This window comes from Aethalodelphis obliquidens, unplaced genomic scaffold (genome assembly GCF_003676395.1).
Source record: "Aethalodelphis obliquidens isolate GAN/ISIS:26980383/991018 unplaced genomic scaffold, ASM367639v1 scaffold50, whole genome shotgun sequence".
In the NCBI taxonomy this organism is placed as follows: Eukaryota; Metazoa; Chordata; class Mammalia; order Artiodactyla; family Delphinidae; genus Aethalodelphis; species Aethalodelphis obliquidens.
In genome coordinates this window covers 9,695,559-9,707,377 of record NW_020837994.1, presented here as the reverse complement: position 1 = coordinate 9,707,377, position 11,819 = coordinate 9,695,559, and positions in this window count along the sequence as shown.

Sequence of the window (11,819 nt, the reverse complement as noted above, 5' to 3'; positions counted from 1 at the left end):
GCTCTGGTGTTGAACCCCGAGGAAAATGCCTTTATTTAGAGGGTGTGTGTGTGTGTGTGAGAGAGAGAGAGAGAGAGAGAGAGAGAGAGAGAAAGGCTTTTCCATAAGGGATTTGGAGGAGATCTTTGGGAAGCCTACTTTGAGCACTAGGAAAGGTTTCTCACAACAGCCAGCCACACCCAGCCCCGAGCCGGTAGCTCCTCGATCTTCTGCACTTCGAAACACACCTAGGATACGCAATTTCGGTCACGTAGATAATATATATTTTACTTCTAAGGATCCTAAAATCCTGTTTGGAGGCTGGAAATGATGCAAAACACAAACCATTCAAGTAGTTCTGCCGTGGAGCAGCAGCATAACACAATAAACTAAAAGGGTATTTTTTTCGTTGAGTAGAGATAGTAAGGTAGGTGTAGGCTAAAAAAAAAAAATTAGGTATTAATTACATAAAATGTGCTTCACCATTGTCCTCAGGCTACTAGGCTCTGCAGAGGTACTTTGTTGTTCCCCAGAAGAAACCGCTCTTAAGAAATGAAGTGATTCCTTTATTTGTCCCATATAAAGTAACATTTTCATTACTTTTTGTTTTGGGGTTTTTCAGCAGCTTTATTGCGGTGTTATTGATATATAAGAAACTGCACATATTTAAAGTGTACAGGATTGGTTTGACATGTGTTTTTCATTTCTTCCTAACGTGATATCGCATATAAATGAGAAGCCTGGGGAGGAGAGCTTATCTTTTGTCATTTGAAACTAAGGAATATTGTTGAATAGGTATTTATGGATCTCAACTGCATATCATTGTTAGTGATGATCTTAGATATAACAGACACAGTTAAAATTAAGGAACTGTCAACGTTCCTGTTTTCTGGAGGGACATGTCGGCAGTAAAATAGTCCTTCTAATAGTTTTGCTTGTAATTTTAAAGCTCAATTTAGTTACTAAACTTTGAGTTACAGAAAATATCTGCCTTTCCTTATTCTTTTATATCATCTTAACAACCAAGTGAACTTTTAAAAAATAAGTTTTCGAAGATCTGATTTGGCTTCTATTGTATCCCTCCGAAGCTACACAGAGAGTAAACAATATATGCTTAGCATATAAATCAGCAAATCTATGTACCCACAAAAGACGTGGAAAACTCAAGAGCGACGTAGCAACTGTATTTGAGTCATGTGCTATACTACAGGAATACTTTTACTTTATATCCTCTGGACAGACCACGAACTAGATAATCAGTATTTTTAAACACACAAATGAATGCATGAAACTTCTCCCGTGATAGTTTCGATGCCGGTTCTTTCATCAAAATATGCAGCTAATGCACTCTGCACCAGCATTAAGCCCATCTCTATGCTAGGTGCAGTAGTGACCATAATAGGTCCTTGGCCTGGCCTTCACAAAATTTATACCCCAATTATAATCTCATGGGATAATATGAAAAAGTACTACACCTGACCAGGAAACAGTGGGTATCCCAGAGCTATTTCAAAAAATCAAACCCTCTGGTTATATTTCCTTTTTTTTTGTTTTGTTTTGAGGAAAATAACTACACTCCTCCCTTGGTTCAGAGTGCTTACAAGAGGTCTTAACGCCCCCCCCCCAAAAAAAAAACCCTGTGTTCTAAGAAATCAAGTACTTTTTAAAAAAAATTTTATTTATTTTTGGCTACGTTGGGTCTTTGTTGCTGCGCGGGGTCTTTCTCTAGTTGCTGCGAGCAGGGGCTACTCTTCATTGTGGTGCATGGGCTTCTCATTGCAGTGGCTTCTCTTGTTGCGGAGCACAGGTTCTAGGCGCAGGGGCTTCAGTAGTTGCGGCACGCGGGCTCAGTAGTTGTGGCTTGCGGGCTCTAGAGCGCAGGCTCTGTTGTTGTGGCACAAGGGCTTAGTTGCTCCGCGGCATGTGGGATCTTCCCAGACCAGGGATCCAACCGTGTCCCCTGCATCGGCAGGCGGATTCTCAACCACTGCGCCGCCAGGGAAGTCCTCAAGTACCTTTTTGATGTAAATGTTTGATGCCATCAGAAAGACTAAAATGTGTATACTAAACACGTTGAGCATATAAATCAGCAAATCTATAGAAAGTAAAAAGGAAATAAGGGAATAAGAATTAAAAAGCAATCCCTTTAAAAACATATAGTTAACTAACACTGCCAGGAGATGGAATATTGCATTTAACATGTGAATCCAGTGTGTATCAATAATATGCAGGAGGGTCTTCCCTGGTGGCGCAGTGGTTGAGAGTCCGCCTGCCGATGCAGGGGACACGGGTTCGTGCCCCGGTCCGGGAAGATCCCACATGCCGCGGAGCGGCTGGGCCCGTGAGCCATGGCCGCTGAGCCTGCGCATCCGGAGCCTGTGCTCCGCAACGGGAGAGGCCACAACAGTGAGAGGCCCGCGTACCGCAAAAAAAAAAAAGAATAAAGCAGTTCTAGTGTTAGCTCTAAAGGAAGTTCTAAAATTGGCATGTAGTATATATTCAATGAATATTTGTTGATTACTTGTTGACTGATCCAGAACTTCTGATTTCAGTTTCACCTAGCTTGTCCACTGTTGTATTCCAGTAGCTCAAATAGGGAAATACAGGGTCAGTTGAGTTATGGAGTTTAGAGATAGAGATTATCAGTGGGGAGAGGCTGACTGACAATTCAAATGATGTGATCACCATGTTCAAAAAACCAGTTCATAGTTTTTCGGGCCTTAGAAATTTTGCCAGCAACCCTACTTTTAGCAATCTTATCACTCATTTGCAGAAAAAGATGACTTGATATAATTTCTCAATTTGTTTTGCTCCCATATATTTATCTTAAGCATTCGGCATTTCCTTCCAATTGTGCATGCAAAAAGCAAAAGAATATGCAGCAAATGTATACTAATAGAAAAACTCTGAAATATTATTTCATAACAAATTATATGTAGATAGATTTCCTTGCTAAAAAGTTGTTCAGTTTTTCATTAGCCTATTCAACATGGGCCCTGCTTTTGTGGAGATAGTTACACTGTATTTATATAGTCTTTATTCTATATATGTATGGAGAGAGAGAGAGAGAGAGAGTCATAGTCTGCTGGGTGAGATAAGCAATTAAACCAACAATTACCATACAGTGTGACAAGATAGCAGGATAGACCATAAGTATGAAAGACGCATCTAAATCAGACTGGAGTGGTCAGGTAAGCCCTCCCTGAATTGTTAACAGTTGTCAGTTTCAAAGGAGTGAATTGGAATAACTAGATTAAGGGAGAAAAGGGCATTCCTGGTAAAAAAAGACAGGTAGATCCAGGTTTTGTGGGTCCCAAAGCACACACAACTTGGAAGACTTTCTTGGAGAAAAAGAACACAATATTACATATATAAAATTTTATGGCCCATGTTAAGTGAGTTTTTGCCGGTTTCACTCTATGTCCACCTATTTGAAGAGACCTGTTCAAAGAAGGAAATATATCTCTGAGATGTGCAAGTATTTCAAAACAGATCAAAAATATGTGTGTAGGAGATTTATGAGGTAAGAGCCAATCACAAATGATCTCTTATGAGCTTTGTAGTACAAGAAATGGGAGTCCACTGAAGGATTTTTATGAGGGATTGGGCTAGATTTTTGTATGAAAACGATAATTCTGGCAGTGCCAGGTTTGGTTAAAAAATTATTACATTTCTTTTAAACACTTAGGGTTGTCTTTTTTTGTATTTAAGTAAAAAAATGATGTTGCTTAAACAAAGGGAACTACAGTGTAAGTTTCATGGGGGGGAAAAGTGGTTATACATAATGTTATTTTGATGTATAGGTTTGGTTATAAAATTTACTCTGAGAATTATGTGGATTAGTTTTAACTGTATCACATTCTAAAATTCATTTCCCAGATTATTTGGTGGTTGAAATTCTTGTTAATCAAAATAAAAAGCCCTGTTCTTCTTATTACTTAAGTCATTTTCTGGTACTGACTTTTGCCCTGAGAGGCCCAGTTCATCTAATTCCAGGACTGTTCTGTGCCAGGAAATAAACTGGGCCAAGGCAAGAATAGAGCCTGTTATCAGGTAAGTGAATTAAACTGAAGGAGTGTACACATATACTGCATGGAGAAACCGTAAGTCAGAATAGTGGTTCAAAGCATGGAGGATGATAAAATAGTTTCACTCCTTTCCCTGTAGCAGCTTCTTAGCCCAATGTCTCTAAGAAAGTTATCTCCGTCTTTAAGCTTCTGGTTTCTCATATGTAAAAAGGAATGAATGACGTCTCACCTCATAAGGTAATTACAAGGATGGAATGAGATGATAGATATTATATAATAAGTATGTGGATGTGGAATTGCATACAGGAAGTTCATGAAGCACTGGGAACAATGATTCAATCTACCATATCATTTTAAAAGAGCTCAGTGTGCTCCTTAATGGCTTAAGAATAATGACTCTGGGTATATGCAGCCCAAGATACAAAATCTCTGCTTCATAAACAACCTCATCCTGCTGAACTGGTAACCCCAGTTTCCTTGGGTTGGTAAACATACAGACAATGAAGTAAATCAAACCAATATTGGAATAATCTGTATATATCTGGTATTTATTTGAGAGAGAAGGGAGCAAGATAGCAGCAGTAGTATGAGTTTGCAGCCAGTATGAGCCACCACCTTCCTCTGACCCCAGGCTGCCTCCTCAGCTTTCAACCTTGCTGAGTACAGCAGCTCAAGGTGCCTTTGCTACCACACACTGGATCATGAAAGACAGGAAGACCCAGCAGCAGGACTTTTGCTGAGTGTGTGGCAAAGTATGAAACTGAAGACTGCACTAGATGACAAAGACAGGGTCTTATGGTACATAGGTCAAAACATACTACTAGAAAAGAGGCATCTAATATACATAGAATCTATCTTTCCCTCAAGACATTTGAAAACAGAAATGAAACAAAACTAATTAAAGATGCAACCCATCCTCGACCACCTCAACTATTGATTGGACCAAAGTGAACAGCTCCTTATCCTAGATGCCTAACAGAAGAAAGGGCATGTCCTCTGAGGGGAGAGGAGGTAATATGTACTCTAGTATCTATGGTCTTTTAAAACATTGTCTGGCTGACATCAATTAAAAATTAAAAGACTTGAGAAGAAACTAGGCAATGTGACCCAAAATCAAGAGGAAAGAAGTCAATAGAAAATAGAAGCAGATCTACAGATGACCCAGATGTTGAATTAAGATGGAAGAACTTTAATATAATTACTATAAATATATTAAAAGAATTTGAGGAAAAGATGAACAAAATGAATGAAATTAAACAAAGAAATGAATCTCTAAAAAGAAATAACCAAATGGAAATTACAGAAATAAAAGAAAACATGAAGTTATAAATGTAGCTCAGTAAATATATGGCCATTATTTCCCAATCACCTTGATTGGATATGTGAAATATTTTGATATAGCTGATAAGAGACTTGTGAAACACCTTGATCTCATCAGCAACATATTAACATTCTAGCTCTAAAGTAAATCATTTCCTCAGAGGATTTGTTTCATTTTCTTTCTGTTGAAGAATATTAACCTTTTGCAAAAAGTCTGTGAATGCATTCTATTTTGGACTCATGACCTCCTATATACCTTCATCATCTAGAACATTTCAGAGAAATTTCTATTACAAATAAACAAATAACTGTGTTTATTTTTTAAATTGTTTTGACATTGACAGATTAATCCAGAAAAACCAACTGCCCTATGATCTTGGAGGAGCCAGGGTTTTCATATGCTTCTATTTATTCATTTCATTTTAAATCAAAGAAAAATTCGGATTGTAAGACATTTTACATGGTCTTATTCTTACCATCCTTGAAATGTCTTACTCTCCCTGATACAAATCAAAGGACTTAACAACCTCAGCCTTCTCTAAAAACCTCTGCCTCTGAACAAGAATTGTAACACTATGCCTCAGATAATAGACTTTACACCTTTTATGATATGCTCAAAGAACTCTCATTGTTTTGAAATGAGTGGTTTTATTTAAATAAATTGACTATTATATCAGTTTAGGTAATTCACTTTTAAAAAGGAGTATTGGGCTTCCCTGGTGGTGCAGTGGTTGAGAGTCCGCCTGTCGATGCAGGGGACACGGGTTCGTGCCCCGGTCTGGGAAGATCCCACATGCCGCAGAGTGGCTAGGCCCGTGAGTCGTGGCCGCTGAGCCTGCGCGTCTGGAGCCTGTGCTCCGCAACGCGAGAGGCCACAACAGTGAGAGGCCGGCGTACTGCAAAAATAAATAAAAAGGAGTATTTGTAATTTGAGAGAATTTAACATTTTAGAGAATCTGATACATAACCTTACAATTTTCAAACAAAAATGTGTAATTGAGTAACTGATTTTTGACATAAAATAATCTTACTGTTCATAAATATTATTGCAATATTTAAGAGAACTAAGAACTTGGAAAGTTTTGCTTATGAGGGCAAGCATTTAAAGTGTTTAAAAGAAATAGAATGTACTAAATTTATAAACTCAGTTTAAATGTTTAAAGAAACGTGATTAAGTATAATTGTTTGATGAAGATTTGTTTACTCAAGTGAAGTTGATTGAACATTCATCAGGCAATTTTTGACATTTTCTAGGTATATAAATAAAATAATTGAATATATTAAGTTCAAAGACAATGAAAACTAAGTTTTTTCAATTGTCATCTTAATATATTGAATATTCATTTTTAATAACTCCAATACCTATGAAGTCTTTTCTATGTGCAAAGCTCTTGGACAGTTAAAAATTTACATTAACAAGGTCCTTTGTTAAATCAAGTTAGGTAGTAAAAATGGAAAGTATCTCTGATTACCTGAAATGAATATATCATTCTTTTGTTTAAATACAACAATAATCAGCCTGTTAGAGACCTTGGAATATATTCTTGACAGCCTCACATTCTTCATTTAGCCAAAGAACTTAGAGGCCAAGCAGTGTAGTGTAGTTCCCCACTTTCTCTATTCTGCGGCGGAGCCATCATGCTAAACATCTGCTGCAAAAACTTAAACCCTTCCATGGCTTCCCAGTGCCCCATCAAGTCCCTAATCCTACAAGTTCCCACCGACTCTGGCCCTTGCCTCCCCCTGAGCCGCAGAAAGCCAGTCGGCCTTGGTTCTCTAATTTGCCCCCCACTTAAGCAGAGCTCCAAGGATCTTCTTTTCTCAGGGCTTTAACAATGTCATTGGGCTTCCCTGGTGGCGCAGTGGTTGGAAATCTGCCTGCCAATGCAGGGGACATGGGTTCGAGCCCTTGTCCGGGAGAATCCCACGTGCCGCGGAGCGGCTAAGACTGCTGAGCCTGCGCTCTAGAGCCTGTGAGCCACAAATACCGAGCCTGAGTGCCACAACTGCTCAGGCCCACGCGCCTGGAGCCCGTGCTCCGCAACAGGAGAGGCCGCCGCAATGAGAGGCCCGCGCACCACAGTGAAGAGTAGCCCCCAATTCCCACAACTAGAGAAAGCCTGTGTGCAGCAACAAAGACCCAGTGCAGCCAAAATAAATAAATAAATATTAAAATTAAAAAAGTCATTTCCTCTGCTTGAATTGTTCCCCTCAGCGTTCCCTCCCTACAACATACACATGGTTACTGTCACTTTCCTAAAGAGGCCTTCTCTGACCCTCCAGACTAGGTTAAGGACTCCCAGTTTTAAGTCTTGGAAAAAGCTTAACAGAAATTATATCTCTTTGCCATAAGGTTATTCAGAAAACTTTAGCCAATTCCCTCTAAAGTATATTTAGGGGGCTTCCCTGGTGGCACAGTGGTTAAGAATCCGCCTATCAATGCAGGGGACACAGGTTCGAGACCTGGTCCGGGAAAATCCCACATGCGGTGGAGCAGCTAAGCCCGTGCGCCACAACTACTGAGCCTGTGCTCTAGAACCCGTGAGCCACAACTACTGAGCCCGTGTGCCACAACCACTGAAGCCCGCATGCCCAGAGCCTGTGCTCACCACAATGAGAAGCCCGTGCACCACAACAAAGAGTAACCCCCATTAGCCACAGCTACAGAAAGTCCGCATGCAGCAACGAAGACCCAACCCAGTCAAAAATAAATAAATAAATTTATTTTTTAAAAAATAGTATATTTAGGTTGTATATGAAATATACACTAAATATACTACACTAAAAATAGTTGTACACTAAATATACTACACCATTGTAGAGTATTAATATACTGCAACAGAGCTGTCAGTGCCCCACAGATATTCCCTAGGCCCTCAATGCTTTTTTTACACTAGGGGATCTCTTTCTGCTTCAGGCACCTGTGACTTGGCCTTAGACTTTCTGAGTGGGAGGAGAGAGCCTGCATCATGCATGGGTCAGGCATTAACAACCAGCGGCTCACCATCCAATGATGGATGGGAATTTGTGGATAACTACCTCAACTTTCTTGGGTAAGACACCTCTGAGGCAAATTCTGTATAGTTCCCCTGAGTAGGAATGAACCCCTGTTGCCCACAGTAGTGATCTGTTAATTAATCTTGCACCTACCCTTCCCTCTCTCATTTCCCCGCTCCCTCACACATGATTCTGGGGTCACTAACCAAATAAATCACTTACATTCAAATCCTTGTCTCAAGGACTGTTTCAGGAAGAACTCAGCCTAAAATGTTATCATATATTTGCTTACTTGGATTCATTTGATAATTACTAAAGCAGAATTCCTGGCACAAATGTTAAGCATTTCAAATTTTGATCAATAACCTCCAAAAAAGTTGGCATAGGGACTTCCCTGGAAGTGATGAATAAACAAATGAAAAAAATGAATGAAATCTCAGCTTTGCTCTTATTAGCTGTGTAACCTCAGTCAAGAAACCTGAGAGGGGACTTCCCTGGTGGCACAGTGGTTAAGAATCTGCCTGCCAATTCAGGGGACACAGGTTCGAGCCCTGGTCTGGGAAGATCCTACATGCCGTGGAGCAATTAGGCCCGTGTGCCACAGCTACTGAGCCTGTGCTCTAGAGCCCGCAAGCCACAACTACTGAGCCTGTGTGCCACAACTACTGAAGCCCGCGTGCCTAAAAGTCTGTGCTCCGCAACGAGAGAGGCCGCTGCAATAGGAGGCCTGTGCACCGCAATGAAGAGTAGCCCCCGCGTGAAGCAGCTCGAGAAAACCTGTGTGCAGCAACTAAGACCCAACGCAACAAAAACTAAATTGAAAAAAAAAAGTTGGCATAAGGAATGCCTGTTTAACAAGAACCATTTAACATTTTTAATTTTTAAATTATTATATCCTATTTTATTTCACATAGGACTTGAGACCCATTTCTAGCAGTGAGCAACTGTTAGTCAAATTATTTACTAGGATTTTCTGGTAGCTTGTTCAGAGAACAGGATCTCTGGAGTCAGGTAAGCTCAGGTTAGAATGCCATATCTTACTTATTAATTTAGTTGTCAGTCTTACTTGTTAACTGTGTGACTGTGACAAGTTATTAACATCTATAAGCATCATTTTCTGTATGTCTAAAACAAATAATAATAATAATACCAATTTCACAGGTTATTTGAGGATTAAATGATACATTTCAAAAATTAACTTACAATAGTGCGCGGCAAGTAGTAAGAACCAAAAAAATGATAATTATTATTATTACTAGAAAGAAAAAACAATGACTTATCCAAATTTATGTCTTATGGTAATAAGCACGGTACCTGGGACCTAGAAAATGCTCAAATGTTTATTGAATTGCCTAATTCACACAGTTGTTGTAGAGATCAAATGACAGTATGTGTATAAAAGTGTTCTGAAAACTAGAAAATAGTTTTAGAAACTAGAAAATATCATAGAAACCTGGTGCTATCCCCTTAACTGGTTGAAAGCTTCACTTTTTTCCAGATAGTTGGCTAGATGATATTCTTCCTGTTCATTTCAAAATTGATATTTTGAGGCACTTTCAGACTGTACTGTGTGAGAAACTGCCCTTCTGTGCCTATTCTGCCTGCAGCTACAGAGCTGTCAGGAACAACTTCTTCACTATGAAATCCTATTGCCAATTGTCCTAAATCAAACTCTATTAGACCCATGGGTTTGTGCCACAGGCAGTCATATTGGGGTCAGAAGTATAAAGATTTGATCTGGATTTTCTGAGACAGCCCAAATTTCAAATATTCCAGATATTCTAAACTAATTTTTGTGAATTGCTATATTTCTTTTATATAAATTTATTATTATCAATTTATTCATCTCTTCCTTTGATTTTTATTGAATACCTAGTATGAGATAAGCAAGTCACAATATTGAACAAGACAGACATGATCCTTGCCGTTGTGAAACTTACATCTTGTCACATGAGTCACTAGATATGGTTTAATTTTTATGCTTTTGCAAGACTTTTCATAAGTTGGAAAAAAGTTTTTAAAGCCTATGTCCGTATTTTTCATTTTTTAAAATATGGTTACATTGGCTGTGAAGAGGTAGGTGCAAAGGATCATCCCTTTTCCGATAGTCCTATCAGAAAGAGGAGGAGGAAGAAGAAAGAATTTTACTTTAAATCCAAACATTTCACTTATCTAATAAAATCATAACAACTTGAGAGGAAGGTGTTCTCATCTCCATTTTAAGAAGAAGAACTGAGACTCAGAGAGGCTAAATGCCTTGCCAAAGTCTACCACTAACAAATGCTACTGCTAAAATTAGAACTCAGCGCTGCCGGATTCCCCAATCCAAGCTCTTTCTTCAACTCCATTCTTCTCCAAATCAAGCAACCAACTATTAAGCCAAATAAATATTATTGAGTGTTATGTGCCGTTGGTGGGATACAAAAAAATATGGTTCTTAAACTCAAGGGGCTTAAATCTGATTGTGACACAAAAATAACATCAACTAAACTGACTCTGAGTATAATGAGTTTCCAGTAAATATACGTAAGTGTGAGTTTGAATGGTTCAAAACAGTTTCATAGAAGATATATGAGTTGCCCCAAACCCTTTCAGTCATGTGTATTTCCCATGTGGCTAAAAGTGATATCTCTGATCACATTTTATTCAATGAGTTTTCCTGCTTTCCTTCCCTCCAAGAATGTGAGTGCCATGAGGTCAGGAACCACATTCTCATTTCCTTAAACTTTCTGTCTCCACAATCTAATACACTGCTTACTACACAATACATAGTAGCTTGAGTAAATCTGGATTAAATTGAGACGGCTTTTGAGAACTAGTTATAGAAGGATTTTTTTTTTTTTTTTTTTTTTGGCATCACTGCATACAGGATCTTGGTTCTCTGACCAGGGATTGAACCCGTGCCCCCTGCAGTGGGAGCACAGATTCTTAACCCTTGGATGGCCAGAGAAGTTCCTAGGATGATTTAAGATTAACAAGGGAGGAGCATTCTGGGTGGGGGCAATAATGGGGGCAAAGATTAGGAATTAATACATAAGATTGAATATGGCCAATGTGGTAGAAATCGTCTGAATGGAGCAGGTTTGAACAACTGAATGTTATAGTTGTTCCTGTGTTTGTGGGGACACATATGGCCTGGAAAGGAAATCTTTAAAGTCCAAAAACCTAATCTGAGATTAGAGGCACCATAAAGGAAAAAGGTCCTTTCTCCCATAAAGGGGAAAATGTAGTTACAACTATCATGAAAACAGAAGCAGTAGGAACACTGGAGAAATTTGCAAAATGCTCACAGCTCCCAACAACAACCAGAGCCTCTGTGAGCAGCCAGCCAGGAGGAATCAGAGGGTAGCAATCATCTCATCAGTGCTGCTAGACTGCATTCCAGGGCAGAGTTAATGATCCCATCTTTCCATTTGATCCTAAGTATAGCCCTAGGTGAGGCCCATGAAAACATCCCTAAGGGTAACCAATTAGAAGGCACTTCTTTCATTTGTA